Consider the following 8,599-nt stretch of genomic DNA (forward strand, 5'->3'; position numbering starts at 1 on the left):
TGCCTGCCACTCCGCTCTGTATGACTTCAATTAGCTAAGTCCATGTTGATGTGTTTTTATTTCCTTTGAAGGCATTGTGTAACTGCTGTGTTTTGACAGCGGTATCAGACCACACAATTACTCTTCTGCAATGAAATAATTAGGTGATTTTCATAAGATGCTTCTTCCAGAAGTGTTTCAGAATAAATATAAGCAGGGTGCCATAGCCTGGTGATAAATTATCTCAGTCACATTATGCTACTTGCTTTCCTAAATTTCATTTCAGTTCCAGATTCAGTACTCTACAGTCAACTGTGACCAATGTTGGTGGAGGGAATCACAACTAACTCACAATATTCTTTTTTCCTAGCAAATTAACCAAGAAACTCTGTCACTCCTGGGTTTGCAATGGGGTTTATCAAATCAAGACCTTTCAAACCCATTCATTTCTTAGTGCAGTCTTAATTCCAAAAGCTATGACATCATCTTCTTGGTGTGATTACTCTTTTTCAGAAGAGGCCTTTCCACACTGGGTTTGTCTTGGTTTCAACTTCCAGCAATCAAGTGACCACCTTGAAAACTTGCTCAAATGCAGAGGACAAAGCTGTGTCTGACCATAAATACAATCAGACCCTTTTGTCAGTCCATGGTGCAAATGGCTCCTGCACTGACATCTGACAGTACTGCAGTCACAAATCAAAACTGGTGTTTAATTTAGTGGTAGCATTAATTAGTGTAAGAATCTAAATGTACTCCATTACTACAGGCTGAAATAAAAATAAATGTTTTTTTTTAAACAAAATCCTTTACAGAAAAGTATGCAGTGTGTGTGGCCCCATACCTCAGGAAAGAAACCAAACACTGTAATGACTGTCTTGTGCCCTGTTTATTTTCTTTCTATCAGTTTTATACTCCATATTCACTTTTTATATTTTGGGGCAAGGAAAAGTGTCTGAGAGCCACTAACAGAATAATTAAAACACTACTTTTTAGCCAATGGAATTGTGCAGTGATCTGGTGTGCTCTCCTTTCTCTGGTGGTGGGAGGAAATTTGAAATTTCTTGATTTTAGAAGTAGCCAAAGAGTCATTGCAGTCTGATCAACTGGAAATTCCTCTGTTGTCCTCATGTTGCTCCAAATGTGGGCTTGGAGAGATCCTTCCAGCTCCTGGCATCTGCATCTCCAAAAGTGGGTGAGTAGGAATGTTCATCTTGAAGGAATTCCTGAGTTCCTGTGAAGTACATTTGTTCTCAGTGCTGTCACTGCCACTTCCTTGGCTATTCAGACTGCTTCAGCAAGTGCTAATTACTTCAAACTCTGCTAATTACCTGTAATTTGAACTAATGACTATTTCCAGCCTGTTTCTTTCCTTCTTTCCTTCCTTCTATTCTTTTTTTCTGTTTGGTCACCCAACAATCTGTGGTTCATCTAAGTTTCCTGGTCTTGGTGTTCCCAAGTCTGGATCCATCCTCCAGACCGCTGCTTTCCTGCTGTGTCTGGGTTATCCAGTGCTTTATATCTCCACTATTTATCTTCTCAGCCTCATGGACTGGTTCCCTGTGATACTGACCAGCAAAAGCTGGTTATGGCAGAGGATGATCCTGAGTTGAAAGGAAGAACAGCAGCCCCCAAAGTCCTGGGAGAGGAGTAAACAGCAAACTCTGGGAACTCAGTCCCTCCTCGTAAAATGCAGAAGCATTTGAGAAGGTTGCTCATATCAAGGCTAAGAGGGAGCATAAAAGTTTCTTCCTTTCTGGGAATGGTTTGTGGTTTTCAATGTGAAATAGGAGTTGTGTGGGGCTTAAGTTTAATCTCTCTGGCTGCTTTCCACGGGTTTCCCTTTCTGCCCTGTCGGCCAACCTCTCTTGAGCTTAATATCTGTGTTTTACGTTCTTTGAGGACTTTGCCTTTCTACATCAGTGTCCAGCCCATTGTGCTGAAATCATATGCTAGCAGTTTGTTGGTTTTTTTCTGTGTGTTGCTCTCCTTTTCACACTCATCTGTGTCTGTCTGTCTGTCACTAAGTAGTTTGTAATTCAGGTGTAACCTTTTCACTTAGTCAGTTTTGGGCTCTGGGAAGAGAAACCTACAAAGCTACAAATGTTCAGTTTCCTTTCAGTGAGAAGTGATACTGCAGGCACTCAGTTTGTGGGAATTGATCTGTGTCTGTGACAGGATGGACAATGGAGGGCACGGAATGTAATAACATTTTTTGTTTATTTGGCACATAACGTGCTCAAAGCCCCCCCACATGCAGAAGTTATTCCTCCCTGCCGTCCCTGTAAGATACACTCTGTAAATGATGCTAAACCAGAGACATCCTTGGAACACCTGTTGGCAAGTCCAGCAAATTTATAGGTGTTCATCAAGAGGGCAGAAGCTGTCAGTGTGAATAAATGGATTTTGCACTTAGAGCAGTGACCAAAGGGTGGCTCCCTAGCCCCACAGTAAGGCTTAGGAGCCAGAGCTCATTTTCTCAGACAGAAAATTTAAACCCCTTTACAGCTGTTCTCAGACTGTGATTTCCATCTAAACCAGCTTTGAGCCTAGTTTAGTGCAACCTCTAGGTAGTTGTTTTTTATTACTTCTTGAGAAGGAGAGTGGAGTTGGGAAAAGGAGTCTGGATTTTGTGATCTGATTGGGATCATGCATTCACAGATTTAAAATCACTCTCCTAGTTATACATGCTATATGGATTATTTTCTAAAAGCAGTGACCTTACCAGTAAACACATGCTGATACCTCCTGTGAATATCAGTGTCTAAAGTAAGATTTGGTTTCTTTTTTGCAATTAGAACAAAAAACCAGGAATCATTACAATTCCTGTGCTTTTCTAGTGGAAGGCTGATTTTACAGGGTCCAGTTTTAGAGTGCCCAGGTACATCATGTGCTGAACATCTTCAACCTATAAATGCTTCAAGAGGAGAGAAAGACATTCAGCACCTTAGCAAAGGTTTTTGCTGTTTGTTGGTACTTACACCATTACTTAAGATTGAGCAGTGAACACAAACTCTGAATCATCCTTCCCTCCCTCCACTTTTCAGTTGAAATTTATGATTATTCACTCAGGTGATTTTCCACTCTCTGATATTTTCCAGGTGTATTAAAGGGTGTGTCTTGTGATAAGAACACTTTTTATAAATAATTTTCAGCATCTTCAAAATTACTAATTCTATAAACTTTCTGGTTTACTTTTATTAGTCATGCTTTGAAAAATGGCTTTGTAGAGTTTTGATTACTTTTCTGTACTTAGTATTGAAAATATCAGGGATTTCAACAGTGCAAGAGCAGGGAAATATCTGTAGCTCTTCAAGGACATGACTTCAGCTGTGCAAGGCCTGAAATGTAAAATGTGTCATTACTTCATTTCCTCTGAAACTTACTCTAATTTGCAGTTAACTAATTTAATTGGGTTAATTTACTAATTTTAAGTTTTACACCATTCACTAAAGTTAAAACACTTTCAATTGAGCAGTGATTTTGGAGGTGATGTTAAAAGGGCTCTGTGTTCATCTTTGGATATTGTTATAACAATCTACTTTTTCCACTTTGGGACTGTTATAATTGTCTGGTATCCCACTGAATGCCTTTTTATTTGGTTGTAAGGGAAGTTTTTGCCCACAGGTAGGGCCTTGATTTATTATGAAGAGCAGAGCTGTGTCATTTGAGAATGTGTATTTTGAAGCTGTAAATTATTGATTGATGATAACTGCAGTGGAGCCCATAAATACACGATTTTGGGTGCTAGGGGTGGAGATTAATCTAGGAAAGAGATGCTTAGAGACAGCCACTCTTTAACCTCCAGGCATAAGCAATTTTCAATTGCAGAACCAGACAGAAATGGTTTTAAAATGAGAACTCCTTTTTCCCTCTTCCCATCTCTTCTGCTACATCCCAAACCCTTTCAGTCACAGTAATTTGTGGCAAGGCATCTGTACTTGGAAGAGAGTGTTGGTAGTGAGGTAGGAATGTGCTGCTTGTGCAGGTGATCCCTTATCAGAACTGCTGCCTGGCAGGCCAAGAAACCTTCCTGCAGCTTTCCTGGAGACACTGATGGCTCTTTAATGTCATGTTATCTGCTAATGTGTGTGTGATGAGAGGTGAGGCAGGGAGAGGAGTCACAGAGCTCTATTGTGGACCTGATAAAAATGCACAATAGCCTTGAAGAAAAACTACTTTCTTTTTTTTTTTTAATTTTTTTTCTAGTAGAGCCTGATCCAAAGCCTTTGATGTTAATAAAGAGAACCAGCTTGGAATTAGGCACATGATTGAGTGAATTTGATAATTCTGAAAGAATCCAAAGGGATGTTAACTGTACAACTGGCTGATGAAAGAAGAGGCACAGGCTTGGAGAGCCTTGGCACAGTGTGATCTCTGATATGCCCCATCTGTGGTGTTTGAATTTCACTCTGAAGATGTCCATTGTGTTAACACAAGCTTATCAAATACAGTGGCTCTGAAAAATCAGGAGAATGATGTTTTCCTAGGAATATCTGGGGAGAAGGTGAACATCTCTACAATTATGCTGGTGGGGAATCACTGAGAAAACATTGCTCTCATACTTCTGGTTCTGACCAGCAAAGCACATCTGTGTTTCCTTGTACCAAGAAATGTGGTGTGTGAGGTGAGGTTGAAGTGTTTTACCTTATATCCTGGTGCTGTGAGATTTTTCTTTGCTTGTTTTCTTGCACAATAGCATCTCAAAAAAAAAGAAAAAAATCTTGTATCCAGGCATTAGATCCTTCTCCCACAAGCTGTGATAATGCCATAGCCAAAAAAATTACCTGAGTATGGTCATGTGGGACTGACAGGCATCATCCCTGTGTTACTGTGAATTTATACAAGTAGAGAAGATTTATTTTTACAAGGATTAGAACTTTGGCTGATATTCCATGCAAGGTGAAACAGCTCCAGGAACCTTTTGAGAACAAAACATCTCAGGGTGGTTTTCCTCTATAGGAAAGATAAGGGTGTGTCCCACATGGGGATTTGAAATCCTTGAGGAAGAGGATAGACTTAAAGCTAAATCTCCTGTGCCTTGGCAAATCTCCCAGTAAACATAAACTTCCTTCTTTCTTCAGTTTGTATGGGTAACTAGTTTTTGTTACTTGCTTAAGCAAAAAAAAGAAAAAAACACAAAAAAAACCAAACCCAAAACCATATAACCCCAAAACTAAAAGAAACCAAGAAACCAAAAAACCCAAACCAAAACCAACCAAACAAACAAAAAAAAAAAACAGTTGTGAAGTTTTATGTGGGATAATTAAATTGTCTGTTTTTCAGAAAATAAAATATTTACCCCAAGATGTCTAAACATTAAACATCTGTACAATGCACCAAAATCTGTGTGTCCAAGCTTGCTTTTCCTCTATGTTAATTCCCTTGCTTTATCTTGAAATCTGTTTCAGCTACTGGAGTACTGAAATGAACATTGTTCCCGCTGCGTCCTCTGAGCGTTGTAAACCAGCTGGTGAAACAGGAGTGTCTGTCTGTCTGTCCATCAGCCTGGAATAACTGTACCTGCCTGGGGGGACCTGGGCAGGGCTCTTCTGGCAGGGTGGTTTCACTGGGAGCTTGGTCCAGCTCTTCAAGGCTGGCTGTGAAGGCTGCCTGCCACTCTGAGGAGTGAGAATTGATCAGTGTGGCCCAGAGAACATCCCCTTCCCGAGCAGCATAATTTAATAGTGACTCTGAAATTGTTTCCCTCTGAATTTTGGTTGATCCATCCACCCTCCAACACCCTCAAATCAGAGAGATTTTTCTCCTGCCAGCTGCATTGCATAAAAAGTTCCACTCTCTCCGTGGCCCCTGAGGTCCAAAGTAAACACGGAGGAACATAAACCCGTTCACCCCTTCTGGGCCCAGCACTCAGCAGCCTCCTCACCCCTCCAGTGATCAATAAAAGCCAGAGAGGAGAAAAACAACAGCAAATACTTCCATCCCGCTTGCTATCAGAGACCCCCAAGTCACTGGCAGCAAGAAAAATCACTGCATTTTGCCAGGATTTCCGTGCCAAAGGCAGGCTTGACTTGGGAGCAGCCGTCCTTGGCTGCAGGCCCCTCTGTCAGTTGCCATAAATAGCTGGAAATTCAACCTGTCAAGCTGTTCCCTGCCAGTCTAACACCTACTTCCTTCAGGTGCCACAGGGTGGGACATATTAGGAACTCAGCAGCCCATTAATTCTTTCCTGGTTTCTGTGGGAGGTCTTCAAAGAAGTTCGTGATTTTCTTGAGAGGCAGAAAATTTGGGATTTGAATTCCACCCTCTGCAGCAAGCATGGATCACATATATTAATGCTAAAGTCTGCCAGTCTTTTTGTCAGGATTCAAATATCTTTGAAAGTGAATGAAGGCAATGGTCAGGAAAATGTTGTGGTGCAATGAAAAAGTGAATTGAGGTGGAGAGCACCCTGTAATTTTAGTGTTCACATATAAGTACAGCAATGGCACCATAGGAAAAAAGGGGCAAAGATTTTTTAACATGGTCTGTGATGCCTTAAATATGGGGACAATAAATTTCTGGCTCTTCAGAATGGACTCAAATTCAAAAGTTCAGTGCTTAAGTGCCTTCTGAAGTGTTTCTAATTAGCCATCTAGAAGGTCTAGTCAACACCCTGAGCTGTTTCTGTACATTTTACTAAGCATCTTTCTGTATCTTCCTCTCTTGAAGGCTTTGCAACTTTGAAAGCGCTGTTTGCTCAATGGAACAAATTAAATTGGGTTGGTTGCCTTTGAGCCACGTTATCTGGACAGAAATAGTCCCTCACTTCCAGTGTGGAACTGCAGCTCTTCCAGTTCAACTCTCCACAGTTTTTGTGCAATGCTTTCTTATTCCAGATAAGAAACTGCAAATACATTTTATTTGTCCTGTCCATTGAAAGCTGTTGAGCAGGGATCAGCAAACAGGAATCATGTGACGCAGGAGAACCCAGCAGTGGGGTTTATTTAATCATGGAGTGTAGCAACAGAAGCACTGCATGTTCAAAAGGAGAGAGACAGAGAAACAAAAGTACCTGGAAATAGAGGGTCTATATCTGTACAACAAAGTGATAACCTGGGTTTGGATGCACACCACTTTGGTGCAGGTGTCCATCCACCATCTGCCCATTTTTATACTTCATTTAGCCAGAGTTTGTTCTATCCAATGCTGAGAGACATTTTCTCATTTTGCATCCTTTCATTTCCTCTCCCATCTCCTGTGTTTCCTGTGACTGGGACATCCCTTGCATGTTGGAGATGATTTTGGGACAAGGGAGCAGCCGTGCACATCTCTCTGTCCCTTGTTCTCTGACAGCAGTGGCTGTTAAGGAATATTTAGGACACAAAGTTCTTTTACCTCATTCACTTAAAACTACCTTTCTGTTGCAAGTAATGACTTATAAATTTGTGGCTCGAATCTGCAGAAGAAATATCAATTTTGATGACGTGCTGTGACACTGATGGGATCCCACAAGGGCTAACAACTGTGAAAATTATTTAGTTGATCGTTTCCTACAAAGACCTGGAAAAATATTGCATAATATTTTTTTTGGGATCTCAGAAAAACCACTTCCCAGGCTTTGCCATCACAGATCTCCATGGTTTGCAGGTGATCTCTGTGAAAAAGGAACCAGTGAGGAATACTCAGAGCAGTAGTCTTAATCCTAGTCTGAATCCTACTGATTTGCAACAGAGAATGGATTTTTACAGCAGCAAGAGGTGGTGGATAGGGAGGGAAAGATGTGCAGCCTTTCCTAGAACCCTGCCAGTGTTTCACATGAACTTGTTCTAGGTGGTTGTCAGTTCAATCTGTTCTGGGTCAGGTGGGCACTGTTGCATTCAGAGGTTTTTGGTATGAAGAAATGTTCCTCAGCAGGCTCAGGTCAGAATGAATCCACCTTGGTGGAACTTCACCAGTGAAATTAGGAGTGAGAACTCCCTTTTCTGTGTGAGTTTGAACCAGCTCTGTTTGGCCACTGGCACCAGGTTTTGTGCCAATCTCAACCTTCAGCTGCTCCTCTGTTGAGAACCTGCAGGGACGTCATGGTTCCACTGCTTTTGGTCTGGATATTGTATAAAAGAATCTGGGCATACGTTCATCCAGGTCCCTGCTGCAAAAATCTTCCTGTCACTGTTACCTCTGCAAAGATTTTCCTTCAACTTTAAGGGATGTATTATCTAAAAGAAATTAATTTCCAGATAATCCCTCTCACTCGAGATGATTTTGAGTGCCCAATTAAAAATTTAACACTTACAGCACATGAAAACCACAGTGTTAAAATAATCTTATCATTTGAAACATAAAAACTTACACATTCTCCAGTTTTATATGGATCTACACCCTAGATTAAGATAAGATTGTTTAATGACTTCTTTATGATCTACATGCTCTGTCCTAAAGTCACAATTCCAAATATGATTTTAACACAAGCTCCCATTTGTCACATGCTATAAAAATGTCACATTTTGCATTGTTCAAGAACATTTCCAAAAGTAAACTCATATACCTAAGATAAACCAAATGCAATTATTCCACAGCTACAGTTCACTGCTTTTGTGAAGTATACCATGCATTCTATAAATATTTAGCATATAATATAGTTCCTTTAGTAAATATTTAAGTAGCTATCTAGCCTGTTCCA

The sequence above is a fragment of the Ammospiza caudacuta genome, chromosome 5 (assembly GCF_027887145.1).
Source record: "Ammospiza caudacuta isolate bAmmCau1 chromosome 5, bAmmCau1.pri, whole genome shotgun sequence".
In the NCBI taxonomy this organism is placed as follows: Eukaryota; Metazoa; Chordata; class Aves; order Passeriformes; family Passerellidae; genus Ammospiza; species Ammospiza caudacuta.